Source organism: Equus asinus, chromosome 6 (assembly GCF_041296235.1).
Source record: "Equus asinus isolate D_3611 breed Donkey chromosome 6, EquAss-T2T_v2, whole genome shotgun sequence".
Taxonomy (NCBI): Eukaryota; Metazoa; Chordata; class Mammalia; order Perissodactyla; family Equidae; genus Equus; species Equus asinus.
Genome location: NC_091795.1, coordinates 9,934,573 through 9,954,926, shown reverse-complemented (window position 1 = coordinate 9,954,926; position 20,354 = coordinate 9,934,573). Strand labels below are relative to the sequence as shown.

General features: G+C 44.5%; 1 long non-coding RNA gene across 1 annotated transcript in view; it reads left to right on the top strand.

Annotated features, from left to right (window-relative positions):
• Positions 1-1,807: 1,807 nt before the first annotated feature.
• Positions 1,808-20,354, top strand: part of LOC123286742 (uncharacterized) — a 44,670-nt gene continuing 26,123 nt past the window's right edge. The window contains exon 1 of the long non-coding RNA XR_006529532.2: positions 1,808-14,078. This is a non-coding gene — a long non-coding RNA (uncharacterized lncRNA). The remainder of the gene's footprint in view (positions 14,079-20,354) is intronic.

Genomic DNA, 20,354 nt, shown 5'->3' with positions numbered 1-20,354 from the left:
GTTGTTTATTTTCCTTAATAGCCTTTTACGAGGGGACTTATCAGAAGCTTTCTGAAAAGCACAGTAAATTATGTACACTGGGTCAACTTTGTCTCCAGTTTTATTAATCTGGAAATTATAAGTATAATATTTCCTGAAAACGTCTGATACTACGGAAGCCACAAATGCAGTAATTAACATGCAATTTGAAGAATTTGTTCCCACATTTCCAAACACAGGGAAAAACAGCAGAGCCATGGGAGACAGACAAACTCGAATGAGGAATTCTATCACCTCCTCCTGCCGCTATCTATGCTACTGTCCACTCCCTACGCCCCAGTGTTCCTTTCAACCTCAGAGGTAAAGGTTGGGTCTGTTGGATAAACACATTGGAGAGAAAGCTTGTCCATTTGTGGGTTTGAGGCATTTTCATAACCACATGGAGTTTGCTGTGTTAGAAATGGGGATTGCCGGGCAATGAAGCCTCTGACCCAGGACATGGGGCTGAAGGTCAAGCAGTCGCGGGGAGTATGGATGCTTCGCTAGGAAGCTTACGGAATGGTCTCTGGGGGCCAGCTCTGATTTGCAGGTGGGCCGCTGAGTGTATTCTGGCAGGTAGTTAGCTGGGGCAGATGTCAGGGACGCTGGCTTTCGGCACACAGGGGCTTTGGAGATGGATGGTCGGCACTGGGAAGCCTGGGCAGCAGGGAGCAAGAACTCAAAGTGGAGGCCAGAGTCAAGTGTCCAAGAGTGAGGCAGGGACAAGTAATAAGGTGCTGTGCCAGGGAGGCAGGCAGAACATCAGTGACCTAAGAACTCAGGATTTTCTGGCTGTATGTGGTTCAGCCCTCCTGCATTCTCATGCCGGTTAAACCCAAATCAGACTGGATTTGGCTCCCTGAATTCATCCTGCTTCTTCAGCCCTGCAGCCGCTGGGAATGATGGTCCCTGTCACCTGCACACCCACCACACTTAGATGCCCTTGCAACTCTGGGGTACCGCCCAGGCAGCATGGCACAGCGTGGCACAGTCCAAAGGATGTGGGCTTGAGGCCAGACCAGGTCAGATTCCAGCTGGACTAAAGAGCCCTGTATGATGCTCAAGGACCCCATGACCCCGGCAGCTTTGATGAAGATTACATGAGACAATGCAGTGTCTCTCAAAGTTCAGTCACCTGCGTTGTCCTCTCCATACCTTTGTATTAAATATATTTCACTTAATTTTCTTAATCATCTCATAACCTCATCCATCGGTGACACAAGAAGCACATTTGGGAAACACTGAGATTATGTCAGTGAAACACCTGGCACAGAGCCTGGCTTACAGTCGAGACTGACTAAGTGTCAGATTCCTCCCCGCCCCTCTGCTCCGTTTCCTCGCAGTAACCTGCTCTGCTTTTCCTGCTCTCCATCTCACTCCCTCCTCGAAACTGGGTGACGCCTATACATTGGGCTGTGCCCAGAATCTCCTGGGAGGAGGCTGTTTCGACTAAGATGGATGTGGTTGGAGTTATGATGGCTTCCCACCTGACTATGGGCATTGCCTTCACCCATGGGATCCCGGTGCCTGGCTCACCGGGCTAGGCTTCTTCCCAAGGGTACAAGAACGGAGTGGACCTAGGAGTATCAGGTACCTTGGGCTCTGACTGTTGGCCACCCAGCTTTAGGGCCAGCCTTATATCTATGTTGGACTTCTGACTCCCTGCCCTAACTATCCCTATTTCCTCTTCTCTCCTCACAAACTTACCGTTTAAATCCCAGATGATACTGAAGTGGAAGTAGACTGGGGGGGGGGGGGGGGGCGGTTAACCTGCAGAGCAAGAGTGGGTCAACAAGGCTGCCAGAGCATTTTAGAGCTGAAAGGACTTCACTCTATGGTTGAAGAAAAGGAAGCCAGCAAGGTGAAGTGAGCTGCCTAAGATCATACTGCTGTTAAGAGTCAGAATGAAAACCCCAATCCTCTATCATACTGAGCCTTTATTCCCACGGAAACTGCTAGGACTTCCTCCACCCAGAACTGGGGACCTGAGCCTCTGCTCCCCAAACCTGGCAGGTGCTGAGGAATTATTTATTTTTGTAGAGCCACACCTGGGAGAGTCAAAAAAAAAAAAGCAGCTTTTCATCTCTCCCTTTGCTCCCCCATTTCTACCTTCCCACCTGGAACAGGGAGAAGAGAGCAGGGAGAGGCCGAGGGCAGCCAGGCACCGCGTGGCCCCCAACCCATCCCCAGAGCGCTACCCCTCAGCCCACAGCCCCACCTGGTGGTGAGCAATGCAAACTCCCCCCGAAAGGCCTGAAGTGACCCAGAGCCAGAGCGGCCTGGCCCTGCATATGAGGATGACGGAGGTAACACAGGTGTCTGTGCTCTCAGGCAAAGAAATCCAGAAATTATGAACACGGGAAAGGAAAAGAGGATCAGGCAGTGATGACTCAGAAGTTGGTCTTCTTGTCTGCACACTGCCAAAACATTTAGATAAAAACTGAAACATCACCTCGAACCAGATGTTCCGTATGCATTTCAGCCAATGTTTAGCTATTTGGAAACACTGGGTCTAGACTGACATTTCACTCTCCCTTCAAAGGCCAAAACACGGAAGCTAATAAAGGCTTCCATTCTGAGGCCTTATGAAGATAGACGAAGAGATGAACTCGGCTAGGGTCAAAACTCCAACTCCTGTGGCTAGTGAAATATCTGACAAAAAGTGTTTCCCTAAGTGTTATGGACTAAATGTTTATCTCTCCACCTCTAAATTCATATATTGAAATCTAATCCCCAATATGATGGTATTTGGAGGTGGGGCCTCTGGGAAGCAAATAGGTCATGAGGGTGGAGCCTTCCCAAATGGGATTAGTGCCCTTATAAGCAGAGGAGAGAGGAGAGCTCACTCACGCTTTCCGCCATGGGAGGACACAGCCAGAAGTTGGCCATCTGCAACCCTGGAGAGGACTCTCACCAGAGGCCGACCATGCTGTCACCCTGTCGGAAGGCTTCCAGCCTCCGGAAGTGTGAGAAATAAACTGCTGCTGCTGAGAAGCCCCCCAGGCTGTGGTGCTTTGTTAGAGCAGCGCAGATTGACTGAGACACCAAGTGAAGATGTATCCATAGGAATGTGCCCCTTTTACTGGGGATATTGTTGTTTACATGAGAGACATACAAATATGATTACAACATAAAAGATCTTCATACCACTGCAATGCATTATGCCATCGATTTTAAAGGCAATAATTGTAAAGTAAAATTTCAACATACAGTAGGAATTCTAGTATCAAAAATGTAAAATATTTGGTGCTAGAACTGTTCTTACGTATAAGTAGTCTAACAGAGATTGTTGGCATATTTTATGACTATGAAGTAAAGCATACCACAGTGGTTCTTTGGTGGATCTTACTAATAAAATGTATGGAGAAAAAATAGTTTTTAAAAGGGAGAAACTTTGAATGTTTTGTACTTGAAATTTTGAATATTTTCCTAAGGTGTTCAATTTAGAATAAGATCATTTCCCACACTTTTTGTACCTTTCCTTGTCTGAGTTAAAATGCTCACTAAGAGGGAAGCATTTTGAAGGCTAATCACCACAGGCTATGCAGAGGGTGTATTCCAGTAGTCCACTTGGGGAAGTCAATATTTTTTTCCCGTTAAATTTTTCATGAAACTCTTGCTAATAGTATGACAGGTATCTGACGGCAGCACCAGAAGATAAAATAGGTACAGAAAGTCATTCGATTAGCGATTGGAAGGAAAGAGGCAAGAGAGTATTCAGTGACTCCTGAAAAATTCTCCTTGCAGAATGAATGCAGGTGAGATGAGCCAATGGTTTTTGACCAAGTTAAAAAGTCTGAATTCTAATTTGAGAAGCATCGTGAGCACGTGATGCGGATGAGACACCAAAAGGATGAACCCTTCCCTGATGGAGGAGAACTGCTGAACCAACACACAGTTGATGGATCAGAGGTACTGGTGAGTGTATTCAGGTGTGAACACACACGTGGAAGAAATTCCGCTTGCCTCACAGCAGCGTGAATCCAGAGCAGAGCTTCGGGACGGCGCCAGATACTTCCCCTCATCCTTTCCAACAAAAGGGAGAAACTGGAAAGAGACCCATTCCCCGCTCTGTGCCTGGGGATATGATATTTCTGGCACAATGGAAAGAATCAGATCCTTAAGCATAAAACACAACTCTGTCTATAGAATTTATCTATATGTGGTGTGTCATAGTCTATTGCGGGTTTCTGTGGGGCTGGATCAGACTGAATACCCTGCGTCCAAGTCATCCTTCAGCATGTAAAAATATTGGCTTAGAAAAGATTTCTCGGTAATGAATATAATGCAGAATAATAAACAGTAGCCAAAAAGAGAGAAGACGTGAAGCCAATCAAAGGCAGGGCAGACGTTGAAACGTCTTTTGCTGTTCGAGATTGTGATCCAACAAAGGCAGTTATGTTTCTGCTGTCTCGACTTCTACATGGGAGAGAGGCATTCGGAGGGTTTCCGATGCCCTCGCCCTGTCTACACTTTTTGCGCTGAACAGGGGTTCACGAAGCCACGCAGAGCCGACAGCAACCGGTGTCAAGCAAGGCTCAGGACTTGGGACGGACAGCGAGGCGAAGGTGCTCCAGACCACGCAGGTGAAATGCCTAGATTCAAAGATTGCCCGTATGCTGAGTATATGTCGATACACACATATCAAGAAGCCCAATTAAGCTCTGCTTTCCATTAGATGAGAGAATCAGAAAAACAAAGCCATTAGTCGGCACACAAGTGGAAATGATGTTAGGAGGTTTGTCTGCAGCTGAGCAAGAGGGCAGCCTAGGCCTTTGTCAGGAAGGAGCAGAGCGGCAAGATGGAGTTTCTGGCGTCCTTATGGTACCTGACTCGGTGACCCCTATTCTTGTCACCAGCGGAGGGCTGGATGAAATAAAACTGTTCTGGTTTGAGCCTATCTCAGACTAGGGCCATAAAATATGTATACTGCATATGTTAGGTTACACATTAGCAACTGACAACTGCGCATCAAATAAAGGTGTCCTTACTTTCCGCACAACTTGATAGCAAAATGTGAAGTGGGTAAAGAAGAAAGAAGAAGCGTGCGCAGGAGAACCATTTCATTTTATTCCTTATATGTACAAACATGAATAATTTGACATGATGTTTAGACAGTTTCTCCCTAACTTAAGTCTTTTAATTAAAATGAAAGGAAGGAAATATGCTTTAAATATGAATGCGAGAAGGTGTGAGCTGGCAGCCCCCAGCCTGCCTGCTCCTCTCTCTCTGTTGTTAGAGAGCACAATAAAACCCCATCTTCTCGGGCTGTCTTTTCATAATGTTTATGGTTGTTTTAGGTAACACATAAACCATGCTGAGTGTGATATTCCCCTTATTACATGTCAGGGGCACGTATTAAACCAGAGCCCTTCCCTTCTTCTGCTATTTACTTTTGGGGCAAATCAGTCAATGTATTTTCCTCGACTCACCAGGCAATATTGCAGGGCTGCCTGCGGCCGGGAAGGTAAATGCTAACTTTTCAGCTTGTGCCAAACGGCACACCCTGGGCTCACCACTGAGTGAATGAGAGCAGTATATTCGGGGCTGCAAAATGGGCTCGGATGTTGGCCCTAATAAATTACGTGATTATTAAAATGCTGCGTCCTCGCAGCCCATATTATTTTATTTTCCCTTTTGCCGGCTCCCCTGCTGCCTCCTCCACTCTGCCTCTGTTTTCTGTGTGCTTAACTTGTAAAATGTTAAACAAGTTTTGATATTTACCTGTTTATGATTAAATTGCAAAATGATCTGCTTAGTTCTGTTCTAAATTAAGGCCTGCATTAAATGTCATAGCATTTATCTTTCATAAAATGAGACAGCAAGGACACTAATTTCCTAGGTATTCAATCACTGCCCTGTGCCACTTGAGAGACAGCCCAGAAGCGAGCCTGCCCACAGTTCACAGCTCACTGACAGCCCTGAGATGGAATCATAAAAGTCAATTAATCATTAAAAGCTGTTACAAGCACATATCGAACCAGTCTGGCACAAAATGTTAATCAGTCCAATATCAATATAATAAATTCCTGCAAATTGGAGCGATCGATACGTTTAGGGCCTAATGAATCAATTTGAGGGCACTGGGCCGCTCCTTGGGGTCCCCATGACATGGCAGCCAGGCGAGTGCTACATCTCTAGGCGCACTGCCAACAGAGGTCACCTATCCTAACAGACTGTTCACTTCAGCCGCAGTTACCACGGTGACAGCATGTCACTGTTGCCCTAGTGTCCTTCTAGGTAAGGTGGAAACCGATGCATCACTGCCCTTGATGGATTTGTCAATAATACTTAGCAGGGGAGGGGGCTGCTCACATAACCCTCGCAGCTTTCCAGTCCCTGAGCAGTTTGGTGTGATTTAATTGTCTGAAGAGGTGTGTGCTTCTGCATATATGCAGGAACTAAGCAGTTGGTCACAGGAAGAGGGAGTTGGCAGTCCGGCCGACTGCGTTCGGAAGCCTTGGGAAAACAGCGCAGAAAATAGCAGGCAGCCGGAACGATGGCCAGGTTGGTGTTACATTAACCAAGTCACTGTGTAAGTAAGAAATAACCTGGAGCCTCTCAGATTAAGAATTTATTAGCTACAAAATTTTAATACATTACTTATGAGTGGAAATGGAGTTGCGTATTAATCCCCCCAAGGCTTAGACTCAGCAGCAGCATTTCTAGACACCTGCTTACAGACTGTTGATGCTCGCCAAGAAAAGTCCATCAGGATAAATTTGGGGCAGCAGGAATGATTGGCGGGGACCTCTCTCTTCCTCTCCTCCCACCCTCTCCTCCCCACCTATTACCTGCAGCCTCCCCGTTGCTCACACAGAACCGTGACTCCAGAAGCTTGAAGCAGAGAGGACACACGGAAATGGGATTTTACACCGGCCTCTTCGTCATCTGTTTCTAAAAACCAGAGTTTTCATGTTTCAAACCATTTTATCTTTTGCTATGCCTGTTAAAACTGACCAGTGAAGGGAGCCAACAGCAGTTTTAGCACGGCAGAGTGAAATGAAACCTCTTTGGAGATAAAAGAAATCTCGGCTACCGAGACTCTGGGGAATCACCGTGTTCCAGAACCTTCACTGTCATTTAACATAAAACACAAAGGTTAACACTGAATAAAATAATATCCAGGCTGATTATTTTAATAGTCTCAAAGTACAACTTTTTCCCCTGGATTGCTATTACATAAGGCACGGACTAGACATGCTTCTGAGGTCTTTTTATACTTTTCTGTTGTCCCAATAGGACAGTTCCATCTGGGTAAGTCCACAACACTTACTGTGTGCGTCTCCCTCACAGTCACTATTCACTTAGAGAAAAATGGAAGCTATGCCAATCCAAAGAAGTATTAATTTCTGCTAGCTGGTTATTTAAAAAGATTTTTTTCTTACCTGAAAAAAAAAAAAGAAAGAAAAAAATCATTTTTTATATCGGTGCTCTGAATTATAGGAAACATCAAAATAAATTACAAATTCTACGCTAAAGAAATAACTATTCAACACATTGAGACAGGGTGATGTTAGGGGTGTGCAGACAAAGGTAATGTGAGGCCTCCGCTTAATTGCCCTGACACGGCGCTCCGTTCCTCCAGCTACGCTCTGAAAGCTAAAAATCTCTCATTGTTATTAATTGTATTCCTTTTAGAATGTAATGTCATATTGCTGCAGCCTGAGCTAATGAAACATACCCATATTACCAAAATAGGCATATTTCTTTTTGTTCAATGCATTCTATCAAAACAGTCTACTAAAGACATTGTGTTAAAGATCCTTTCATAGAGTAATATAAAGAATATCTCAACTACCTCAACATTTCTATTACACGATTACTAAAATGCCCAGGAGGACTAAACAATATAGTGTGAATTCAGTTATCCTATAAGACTTTGGAAATATTGCTAATTCCTGCCCCTGATTTATGTTAATATTAATGCTAGATTACATGCTATGGCTTCTGAACAGCCACCGCATACCAATTCGCACAAAGGCAGGGTGCTCCCGAGCACCGGCACGTATGCCTCTATTATAATGAGACTCTGAATTATTTATCTCTATTTATCCTACAGGGGTTCACTCCACCCCGTCCCATTTTCTTTCCCTACCGCACTTCAATGCGTGTAAACATGACTTCATAGCGGCTGCATACCTCCTATGTCCTGTCCTTTTTCAGCCACAAGGCACAGCAATAGGCAGTAGACAAAAATGTTACACCACTAAGAGAATTCATTTAAGCATTTATTTGAGGTAAATTCTCCTAATTAAGTCAACTTTAACACAGACACGCAAATGGCAGCGTGCATATGTGTCTGGCGCCTAAACAACGTCTGGTGAGTCCAAAGGAAGAGAGGCAGCAGCAGGCCAAGGAGACAGTTAATAAATTCAGCCTCTCCTTTCTATAACCTCTCTGTCAGAAAAACAGTTGTCTGTGGGAGGCTCTGTGGGTTCCCTTCTTTGCCTTGCTCCTAGGTCAGCTACCCTAGGATGATTTGGTGGTTCTGATTTTGCTGAGATACTCGAGTTGGCCTGGTGAATGGCAGAACCAGTATTTCTGGGTCCCTCTTGCTCAAGGACAACATGGAAAGGCTGAGGAAGGTTAGAATGACTGACAGGCTTAGGGAAGATTTGGCCTCGGAGGTAATACTGGTGTGTTAGTCAGGGTTCTTCAGAGAAACAGAACCAATGGGATGTATATATATATTTCTTATAAGGAGTTGGCTCATGCAATTACGAAGGCCAAGAAGTCCCACCATCTGCCATCTGCAAGCTAGATCCACGGGAGAGCCAGTGGTGAAGTTCCACTCCACGTCCGAAGGCCTAAGAATCAAGGAAGCCAGTGGTGTAAGTCCCAGGCCTAGGGCAGGAGGAGACTGATGCCCCAGTTCAAGCTGTCAGGCAGAGAGAGAACTGAGTTCTCCGTTCCCCCACCTTTTTCTTCTATTCCTGCCCTCCATGGATTGGATGACGGCCACCACGTTGGGGAGGGCCATCTACTTTCTTCAGTCTACTGATTCAAATGCTGATCTCATCCAGAAACAGCCTCACGGACACACCCCAAAATAACTCTTTACCAGCTATCTGGTCATCCCTTAGCCCCGTCAAACTGACACAAAAAATTATCCTTCACAAATGACTTTACTTTTCTGGGAAGGGGAAGATTCCAGAGGGCCTGGTGTGTGAAATAGGATGTGATGAGCTCTGTGGCAATAAGGCATTTACAGAGCTTTACAAAATGGATGTTTCTGTCAGAAGACTGAGTTGTCAGCACTGAGAATTCCTCATGTTTTAGGCTCATTGAAGGAACACCCTTTATTCTGCTGCTTTTGAGGGGCCCTTGGAGGGCCCGTTGCGCAGGGCTTGTTATCACAGGCTGAACAATGGTCTGAACCTCCTGGAGCAGAGTCTGTCAGATGCCGCTGACGGGCCCAACGAAAGGTGTAAATAAAGAAGAACTGAAATAGATAAAGCTCAAGATTCTGGAACGTGGATCTGTATTTATACACAAAATTGACCAAAAGATGGAATGGTAAAGGATTAATGAGCAGATAGGGCAAATGGCAATACAGTGGAAGTAATCCAGTTAATAACCAACAACAGTAAAAAGTGAGTCTGAAACAAGAATGCTGAAATATTAGGATAGTGGACTTAGGCTTAGAATCATGTGGGGTATAATCATTTATTATTCTTTTATGTTATTACTTATCCAAGTCATGATACAGTATATAACACAGCACCCATGGCCCCCTTAGTACACCTGTGGAAATATGAACTCAGACGTGCACTGAGATTGGCTGTGGGCTCCTGACTTTAATACATTCCAAGTTCCCAAGGCGGGTGGGCTAGAGCTTTCAAGGCGGCAGCACCGTAGCGTGAGAGGGGCATGGAGGCATTGGGGAGCCAAGCAGATGGGCAACAGCAAGCAAGGCAGTTTGGGAAGGAGAGAGAAGAAGGCTGGGTCTCTGCGTCCGCTGAATTCCTCGGGCCCAGTGTCCCCAGCTGGACCTGCAAAGCAAGCGCCAACCGACTAGGAGATTCCAGGAATGGAGCCATTATCCCAGGAATCCTGGCCAGCCCCAAGACCTTAGAATCAACCCCGTGGATATTTAACCTGCACAGACAATCACCATCACAGCAACAGGACCCAGCTGGGACCAAGATGGGCTTGGCAATGAGCAGCTGGACACCTGGAACTCTTATCCGGCTAGCTGCTCATACTCATCCTGGTCTATTAATCTCTCAGGAACATGACCTTTCATTTCGCACAATCGAAATTTTGGATTCCACTCATGGCATTATGGCAGGCTTATACTGTACATTTTCTGCCTTTGAAAATTTCATCGTATTATAAAAGCAGTACATGCAGTCTATAAAATAGACCATACAAATATGTCTAAAGTGAAAGGCCTCTTTATTCTTACTCTCCAGAGTTAACCACTGTTACTGTTTGATGCATGTTATTTCAGTGTATTTATTTATTTATATATTAATATGTAACTGAAGAAGAGTTTTGTTTTAACAAAGCTAAGTTCAATATGCCTTAATATTAGACAATAATGTGTATATTAGTTTCCCAGGGCTGCTGTTGCAAATTACCACAAACTGCGTGGTTTAAAACAACAGAAATTTATTCTCTCACAGTTCTGGAGGCCAGAAGTTCAAAATCAGGGTGTCGGCAGGGCCGTGCGCCCCCTGAGGTTCTGGGGAAGAATTTGTTCCATGTCTTTCTCCTGGCTTCTGGTGGCTTCCAACAATCCTTGGCATTCCTTAGCTGGTAGCTTCATCACTCCAATTTCTGCCTCTGCCTTCACATGGCTGTCTCCCTCCGCATGTGTCTCTGTCTAAATTTCCTTCTTCTTATAAGGACACCAGTCATTGAATTAGGGCCCATCCTAATCAAGTCTGACCTCATCCTAACTTGATTACTTCTGCCAAGACCCTGTTTCCAAACATGGTCACATTCACAGGTTCCTGGGGTTAGGACTGGAACATATCTCTTGGAGGGACACAGTTCAACCCACAACAACCTGAAAATACGTGGCGGGAGACAGCCTTTGAAAGTCATGAGCAAATAAATAGGATTTAAACCCACAGAACTGAATGAGTTCAATTATGTTTTAACTTTGAGGGTTTTGTTTGCTTGCTGCTTCTTTGGCATACAAACTATTTTTTATATTAATGTAGTTTGAGTTGGCAATCATTTCTCATATGGTTCCAAACATTGTATTATGCATAGGAAGGTCCTCCTCACCCCAAGATTACAAAAACATTCATTTTTTCCCTTTTTATCTTTGTTCCATTTGAATTCATCCTGGTGAGGAGTAAAACAGTGATCCAGCTTTATTGGTCCAAGGGGCTAATCAACTATTTAATAAGCCAACTTTCCTGCGTGGCTATGCCACATCTATGATACAGAATATGCCAAACATATGTGAGTCTATTTCTTGATTGTCCGTTTGATCCTTTAATCTGCTTGTCCCTTTCTGTACCTGGACAGACTCTCCCTGTTTTCATGGTTGTAGCTTTTACATTTTGTGGCTGGGAGAGACTGTTTTCTGTCATTGCTCTTTTCTTTTTCTTCTGTAATTGTCCTGGCTGTTCCCAAACAAATGCTTATTCCTCCAGATGAACTTCAGTATCATTTCGTCCTGTTAAAAACAGAAAGAATGTGCTGGGATTGCCCTGGGGAGGCTGATCTCTCCAAACTGTCACATTTTTTTCTGTAACAGGGAAGTCCTTTCTCCATTATGCAGATCTTTCCTTTTCGCAATAATCCCTCAGCTGATTTTTATAGTTTTCTTCACATAGGTTTTGGACACTCCTCGTGTAGTTTATTTTTAGACACTTCATGTTTGTGTTTGTTTTCTATTGTGAATGAATCTTTGAATTACACCCTGATTTCTCCTCCTACCCATTCTCCACATCAATCTGTTAGCAAGTACTGGCAGTTCTTCCCGCATCTGAAATGTATGTCAAACCTAATGTGGTCCCTGTCCCGCCCCACCGCCATCTCCTCTCACCTAGGTCGAAGATTAGTCTGTTTGCACCCGTATTTCCTACCATCCATTCTCTTCCTTTCTGCCAGAGTTAACTTTTTCACGGGTACATTAAGTCATACCGGCGCGCCCCACCCTAAGGCTTCTGCATGGCATCCTTTTGCTCTTCCAACAAGCTCGGGTCTCCTGAAAGCGCCCGCCCCGGGCCTCTGCCCAGCCCCGCCTGCAGCTGCGCTGACTCGCCGCCGCTCTCCACACGCCAAACTCCCTTCCTGCAGCTCCTCCCCTTTTCCCCTCTTGCGCTTCCTTCCTTCTTTCCTTCCGGTAGCTCTTTGCATAGTGGCTTCTTCTCATCCTTCGTGTCTCAGCCCCTGTTTCATCTCCTAGGAGAGGCCTGCCCAGGCCACCACGTATGATGTAGGACGCGGCCAACAACCTGCCCTCGGCCTGTCTGATTCCATTATCCAATTACCTTATTCTCCTGAATTCCTTCCCAGCACTTACCACTGCCTGAGAAGTCTTATCTGTCTACTTATGTGTTAGTCTGTTTATGTATTGTTTATCTCCTCTAATTTCAAGGCAAGTTATTGGAGAATGAGGACTCTGTCTGATGGGAGCTGTGTCCCAGTGTGTCCCAACAAATAAATAGTTTTGTCTCACCTCTTTATCCTTTGTCTTGTGTTTTATGGTAAAAAGCTATTAGTTGATTTTTTTTCTTTTTGTAAAGTAAGTGGGCACCTATTTCTCTTGCTTTTAAATAAGATTCTATTTAATTCTCATGGGATTTCCCAGGTGTACAACACGGTGCATCATCTGAAATAATAAACGTTACCTCCTTCCTTCCCCTATTTATGCCTCTTAGGGTGTTATTTTAATTCCTGTGACAAAGCACTTCTGGAACAATTTGATATAATGGTGGTGGTAACAGGGACCCTTGACCTGCTGTTGACTTTAATAGAAACGCTTCTCTTATAGGGTTCTACATGCAAAACATGATCGCATGATAATAATGCTGGAATGAATGTGTGTGTGTGTAGTTTTATCAGGTTAAGGAAGTATGGATCTAGGCCTATTGTAGGAAGGTTTTTTAAAAAAAATCAGGACTGAGTATTATTTGTCAGACATGTTTTAGTGTTTATTCAGATCAATGAATAATTGGTGATTAATTTACTAAAGTAATGAATTCTATTAATAGATTTCTTAATATTAAACTATTATTGCATTCTGGCGTGAACTCCATTTAGTCTTTTTTTATATATACACTGCCGTTTCTATTCACCAGCAGTCTATTCAGGATCTTTGCAGCAATCTGCATGAGTACCCACATAGGTGGGTGGTTACTGGTAGATGGTTCACCATCCAGGGCTGTCACTGGTGAATACACTTGAGAACAAGAACGTCTCTAGAAGTGAAGTTGACATAGAGAAGGAAAAGAAGACAGGATTCAGAACTCATATCGTCATACAGGTTTATAATATGGCAAAATTTGATAATTTTGTAAAAATACCTAAAGCCCAATCGTAGCTGGTAAAACTCCCCGTGGAATTAGTGTGCTCATTCAGAACATGGCTCTGAATCAGAAGAAAGGGTACAACCAGTCTTTAACAGTAAAAAAGTACAGAATTGCAGAAGAGAGGCTAGAGCGACCTTTCACAAGGATGTGATCTCTCTGTCTGGAGAGAAAGGAGCAGCAAAGGAGTCTCTGTCTGGAACAGCTGTCCCCAGTGATGACCTGGGTCCACTGTGATGACAGGATCCTCTATGAACTGATAGTGGTGCGCAATCAGAGTGGAAGCTAAGATGGGCTCTAAATCAAATAAGGTGAGGATTTCCCTTTCTCCCAGCAGTGTAACCTCCCAGGTTTACTTAAATATACTTTAAATGTGGTTTCACTAGAGATTTTCTGAAGGTTTACAGCAAAGAATGAAAGAATCAATCCTTAATGTAAGCAATGCATGGGGACATCAATTATGCTAAAATATTTAACTTATTTCCTAGGTGTTTAAGACTAGATAACGATGCTTAGGTCATTATGGCCTGCGGATAACACTAGAAAAACTTTCGTAAAATGGCCGTAAGTATATCCTTTAAAAGATTCTTTTCTCTTTCTTTTTTAAGTATTTACACTTTTTTAAAGATTCCTACAGAACCAGATGGGTGATGAAAAGTCTCGAACTACCAGGTTTCACATATGATACTAATATTAGGAGGAAAAAAGTGACACTGGAAATTATTTAGTTATTCTGAAATCTGTCACTTTTTGAAAACAGCATCAGAATTAGAAAAGAAAGAATTAATCGTACAACACTGTCTTCTCACATTTTCAGTACAACTAGTAAATCACGTGGCAAAAATCCTTTAAAATGGTTAGCCCAGAGCCCTAGTTTGAGCCAGGCCCCCGCTTCCACCTGAGAAACAATGCCCAAATTGCCTGATGAGGGGAAAACTGTGTCCATGGTCCCAGCTGACCCAAAGATCCTCTGAGAATCTGGATGGGAGCCCAGAAGATGTTCAGGAGATGACCCACAGACATTAGGCTGGAATATAAAAGGGAGATCAGCTGAGTGCTGTGTGAGACAATGTGAGAAGCTGGTGTCATGAGGTGAAATCAGCCAGGAGCCCTTGATCTAGGAGTCACCTGAGTGGCTGACCGTCTCCCTCATCCAGCCGGCCATGACCCTCCGTATCTGTGCTTGCCTTCAGCCACTGCTACTGACTGGCTGCTCCCCGTTGCAGCTGCCCGAGCAGGCTTCCCTGTGGCCACCACCTGCACTGGTTGCCCTGGCCACAGGCTGGGCCAGGTCAAGCTGCTTCCCAGCTGGGCCCCCAGCAGCCACAGTCAACTCCCATTTTGACATGAAACTACTTAAATGGAAATCCAGTTTTACAAAGCACAAGTGACTGGTAATGAAGACATGAATGATGCTTATGAGAATTTTATTTAATTTTAAATCAATTGTGTATTCTAATTCATTAATAAAGGGAAAAAGAAAGAATACAGGAGTGCTTAATCTCATGTCATTATTCAAATAGAAGAGAGTACTTCGTATAAAATTCTTAGGGAAATTGTCAATTTCCCATTTTCCCTGAAAATCTATTTTTATGGAAGAACTTGGGCCCAACTTGTTCTGTAAAAATTAGATTTGACTTTAGTTGACATTATGTAAACAAGAAAAAAAGGTCCAACCAAGTGCTTGACTGAATTTTTCACAATTAATTTTTGTTATTGTATGGATAGTCTAAAAATAACATTATTAGCAACAAAAAACTTGGTTTTGGTAATAATAAAGTATCAGAGGAAAATATGATGGTCCTTATAATGAATTAAACGCCAAAAAATGTGGTATAATTGAGAGGCTTGGAGGCTCTTTATGGAGTTGAAACTCTCGTCTTCCTTGGGCTGCTCTGCTGTCTTCAGGGGTTAAGTCAAGGTCAAGGTTGGGCAATGGTGACTGTTCTAGCTCTCTCTGCCTTCCCTAAGACTTAGAAGAGCAAAATATCTACACGTAGTCTCTTCTTTATTGTATGAATTCAGTGGGAGGAACAGAAAATACATTCAGAGTGCCCTTCCCCTCTGCTCAGTGGGTCCTTGCCTTATATGCTCCCTCCTCCACCCACAGCCATGTGACAAGGTGGGTAAGTCACTTAAACTTTCCGGGTCTTATTCATTCACCTTTAAAATTATAGTGCCTGCCTCATAGGACTGCTGTCAGAATTAAATGAGAGATTATTTATCAACTATGGCGACAGGAAAGTGCTTAGTAGACTGACAAAGACGCAGTCAGGATTCCCAAAATGTTACTACTGTTGTACCTGAGGGAGGGAGTAAAGCTCTCCAGATGGACGGATGGTTTTGAGTTTATTCAGAGTTTAGTAAATTGTTTGTTTGAAAATGGGATCCAGTTGACTTTAAGAAAGAATACAACTGTACATGTTTAAAAGGTGCTGCTTGGTCACTCACAGTCATAAAAAATTGCAACGGATGCGGTGAAAGGGAGCTGCTGCCTGTGACAGCCTGCAAGGTGGCAGCCGCTGCCCGGGGGGTATGATAATCAGGGTGGGGACAGAGTGGATGGGGAAGCTGAGCCACTGCGATGAGAATCAGGACTAACTGAGTCCTGAAAGCTGTGGGAAGAGCCTTTCCCAGCAGGTTCGTGGCCGGCTTATGGTGACTTGGAAAGCCCAACCTCTCCCCAAGTGTTTCAAGCCAGATTAAAAACAAAAAGTGAGGAGGAATGGAGGGGAAAAAGTGGAAGAGAAGGGAGAAGACAACTACAGAGAGAGGCACCACTCCAAGCTTGGATGTATGACAAGTGATTCAGGAAACCCAACCTCGTCAGGGGCCCAGACAAGCAAAGTGCTCAGGCCTACACTTGGTGCATATTGTCTCTTCTACTTTTGGCAAAGAAAGGAATGAAGAAAGAAAGGAGGGTAGGAAGGAAGGAAGGAAGGAAGGAAGGAAGGCAGGGAGGGAGGAAGAAAGACGCTGTAATCAATGTATCAGAAAAGTAGAGACAGGACTTTGTTTAAAGTAACACATAAGTACAAGCTGTAAGGTCATATTAGTACATTCAGGATTAAGGGGTAAAGTCTTCACCCTGCAAGCAAACCAATCAATGAAAGAGTGCGTGTGATTGAGAAACTCCTGTTTTCAGGCCTTTGGGGTGTTCACACTGCCCACTGCTCAAGTCTGGAGGCTCCTGAGTCCTCTCTGCATGTCCTCAGCTTCAGCTCCTAAGCCCCAGCACCCAGGATGTGCCCTGCCGTGGAAGCTGTCCCTTCTAGGGTGCTGCGCTGGTGTGTTTGATCATCCTCACTGCACAAAGGAGGGACCGAGTTTGCTCAGGTTGGCAGGACAAACACAGGGCAGGGGACATAGCGTGCTGAAGCTGCTCAAAGTGTGCTTTTTGAACCAAGGAAAGGGTCGGGGGCTGGGAAACCTTTCCCAGAGCTCAGATCTCCCCACGTGTGTCCCTGACCACTCTGTCTCGTGGGAGGCTGGCCCTGCATCCACTCTTGATCAGTCTTTGTATTCCCACTCCAAAGCCATTGAGTGCCGTTTAAAAGAATGATTTAAAAAACCGTCTGGTGTGGGTGACCCACAGGGCTCACTAGTCAGTGGAGAGGGATCCTCTGCTCAAATCAAGTACTTGGCAGCTTGACGACTCTTCCTCTTCCTCTCCTGATTCCGAAGGATCATGTTTCTCCCCATTCTTTAGGATTTGAGAAGAAGACAAGATGCGTATTTTATTTCTTTTATTATTTTATCTTATCTTATCCGATTTAATTTTGGTGTAAAGGCACTCCAGGCCTGAACACCGAACTGTGACCGGGGTCATATCTACAATATGACAGGATTGGGCATAAATGTGGGGCCCACCCAGTGTGCTGAAGATGATCATTACCAGCCCGAGTGAGTCCACGCTGCAGTGAAGAATCGTCCTGCTGCTCCACAGGACAGAAATGCAATGATGTCAGCGTCTCTGCTGATTCTCAGGCGTGTGACATTCACTGTGTCAATGCCACCATCACCTTGCAGACTAGTCTGGATTTTCTTTGGGCAGAAGATTCTGGAATGTGTTCAAGCATTACTCATCTTCAGCCTTTTTTCACCCAATAAATTTTAATACTTGAATTATTACCCCCAAGATTCATGGTTTTATTTCATTTACCTAAATTGAAGAGGAAAAACGTAGTGGAGCTTAATGAGTAGCCTTCCAAAGGAATTTGAACAACCCAGATGCTATGCAATTCCAATAGGGCCTTATTCAGCCTTGTTCGCACAGGCCGGAGGTAGAGCTTTGTGACTCTGTGACAAGCAGAGCATCAGTGGACTTGTTGGGTTTTTTAAAGGATGGAGTCTCCTGCTGCTGTTAATGTCACTGTCACTTTTCTCCATGCCCACTAGAGCTTGGAAAGCATGCACCCTCAGAACATTTAGGCTGCCAGCCCGGAAATAGTCGCTTGGTCCAGGAGTTAAACAGTCAGGAGCTCTGCCGCAGGATGGAGTCCCGGAAGGACGGCGTTATAAAATTACATGTGAATTATGTTGATTTACCCAGACCTAAGTGAAAGCTGTGATCTTCAGTGTTGGCTTTGTTTAAAACTTTTAATTGAAGTATAATATACACACAGAAAACATACATACACATGGATCCTAAGCGCATAGCCTGATACATTGTCACAACATTATTTTATTCTTGTTGTTTGGATTAATAGGGCTTTATGTACTTCAAAAATAAACAGAAGCTAAGCACGTTTTGATTATCCATCATTAAAATGGAGAAAAACACCTATATATATATACACACACATACATATATATACATACATGGATATGTATAGACACATACATATATATGGAACCTCTTTGAATGGAGTCTTATTTACAGTGAACGTCTGGTGTTTTAAGCTAGGAAACCCATATGTGGTACAGAAATGCTAGCTAGATTTTCTATTGTCCCTCACATTCTGCTTTCATTCCAACTCTTCTGTCAAAGCCACATACTTATTTATCCTCTCGGCATATGTTCTTGGGATATTTCTATTTAGTAGGAAAGCAATATCAGTAAGCATCTCTGTTTTATTAAGTTTGTCAAACAACAGAGTATCTGGTCTGTTGGCCAGAATTTGTTAATCTGTTATTACGGCTCTGTCCCAATACGTCTTGGAGAGGCTGTTTCCCAGCACATTCTTGGGTTCATACTTATAAATGGTATTAATCCACTTGTTAACTTAACAGAGGGCTAATTATTGATGTCAAATTGTAGCACCGCTTTTCTGTATGTTATTTGCATTTCCAAGGAAACTTCCTTTACTCCGTGTCCTCGTCCTCTGCTGGGTTGATTTATAATAGCAGCTGATCATTTCTTCCCAAGTTTCAGAAGCCTATATTGTGAAAGTTAAAAGGAGAAGCAACTGAGGAGTAAAACTTCTTTTTTATGAGGAAAAACTAGGGCAAAAATTCTCTATCTTTGCATAACCAAGGACCCTCCTGATGTTTTTAAAAGTATTGTCTGTCAAATCACATTAATTAAAGAGCAGAGGCCCAGCTGAGCCCGGGCTGTGTCCGTGACGAGGGCTCAAGTGCCTCTGGATGCATGAGGCGATGGGAGGGAAGACAGGCTGAACCAGAAGCAAGCTGCACGTGGACGTGGATATAGCTGCAGCTGAAGGAGGAGGGAGAGGATTGTAGTGTCAAGTCTGGAGAACAGGGTGGGGTGTGGGGGGGACATGTCCCTCTCCTGCCCTTTCTCCCACCCAGGACGAGTGCTAACACCTGACAGGAGTTTCGCTATTGGCACGAGCTACACACTGGGAGAGACTCCCTGAGACGTGGTGGAAACAGTGCTGGTTCAGGCCTCTGGTGACAGGGTGACACAGAATTGGGGAGAGAGAGAGCTTGCCAACCTCTGAGGAGCCCTGAATCCCTCAGGCCTGGGGAGGCGCCCACAGGGAGCAGCAGACACGGCCCCACGGCCAGTAGATGTGAGGTGTGTGGTGGGCGTGACTGAGTGGCAGGGTCACCCAGGAGGTCAGTGGGCCAAGGGGGACGATTTGCAGCAAGCTAAGGTCTTGCATAAAGGCAGAGGCAAAAGCCGTGGAAATCTGAGTTATTTCTAGCAAATAAATTCCCGCCAGGATTCAGCATCTGAGGAGACCCAGGGCGAGTGGGCTTAACTAAATAATAATTCATTCATTTTCCAAATGGTATTAGTCTCTACAAGTTTTGACAGAGTACCCTGCTTCAGGTAGCAGACTGTGCGGCCGAGGCGACACCCGCAGTTCAGGCAGGCCAAGTCGATGCTCATTGTTGTGAACCAACCTAAGACAATTCAGTGGTCCCACAATGCCAGGTCCTTTGGGTGAGTTAGAGCAGTGTCCAGTGATTGAAGGTAGACAAAGGCTATTTGTCTCCTGTCCCACAACACTTTGTTACACAGAAAGCAAGTCTCAGGCAAAATTATGACATGCAAACATTTATTAAAACACAGGATGAAAACAGTCATACAGGCCCATTCTGATAAGGTTAGGAAGTCCCTACTCTCTCTCCTCAACTCTGAGAGGTTCACTTTGTGGCCGACACGTGGTGTTCGTGGCAGCCCCACTGTCCTCTGAGGCAGCTCAGTGGACAGAGTTCTCCTTTTGAGGGGCCTGGGGCCCAAACCACTCCAGATCCTTATTGACATAAGGGTGAGGGAGATTCCCCAGATCCTTCAATTCAACCACAAACTTCTACGCTGTTCATTAGAAACAGCCAATAAAAACTTATTTCTAATGTCTATTGTGCTAATTGGCAGACCCTCGAGAGCAGATATAGAGAATGAAATTGGAAGCATTTGCCTCTGCA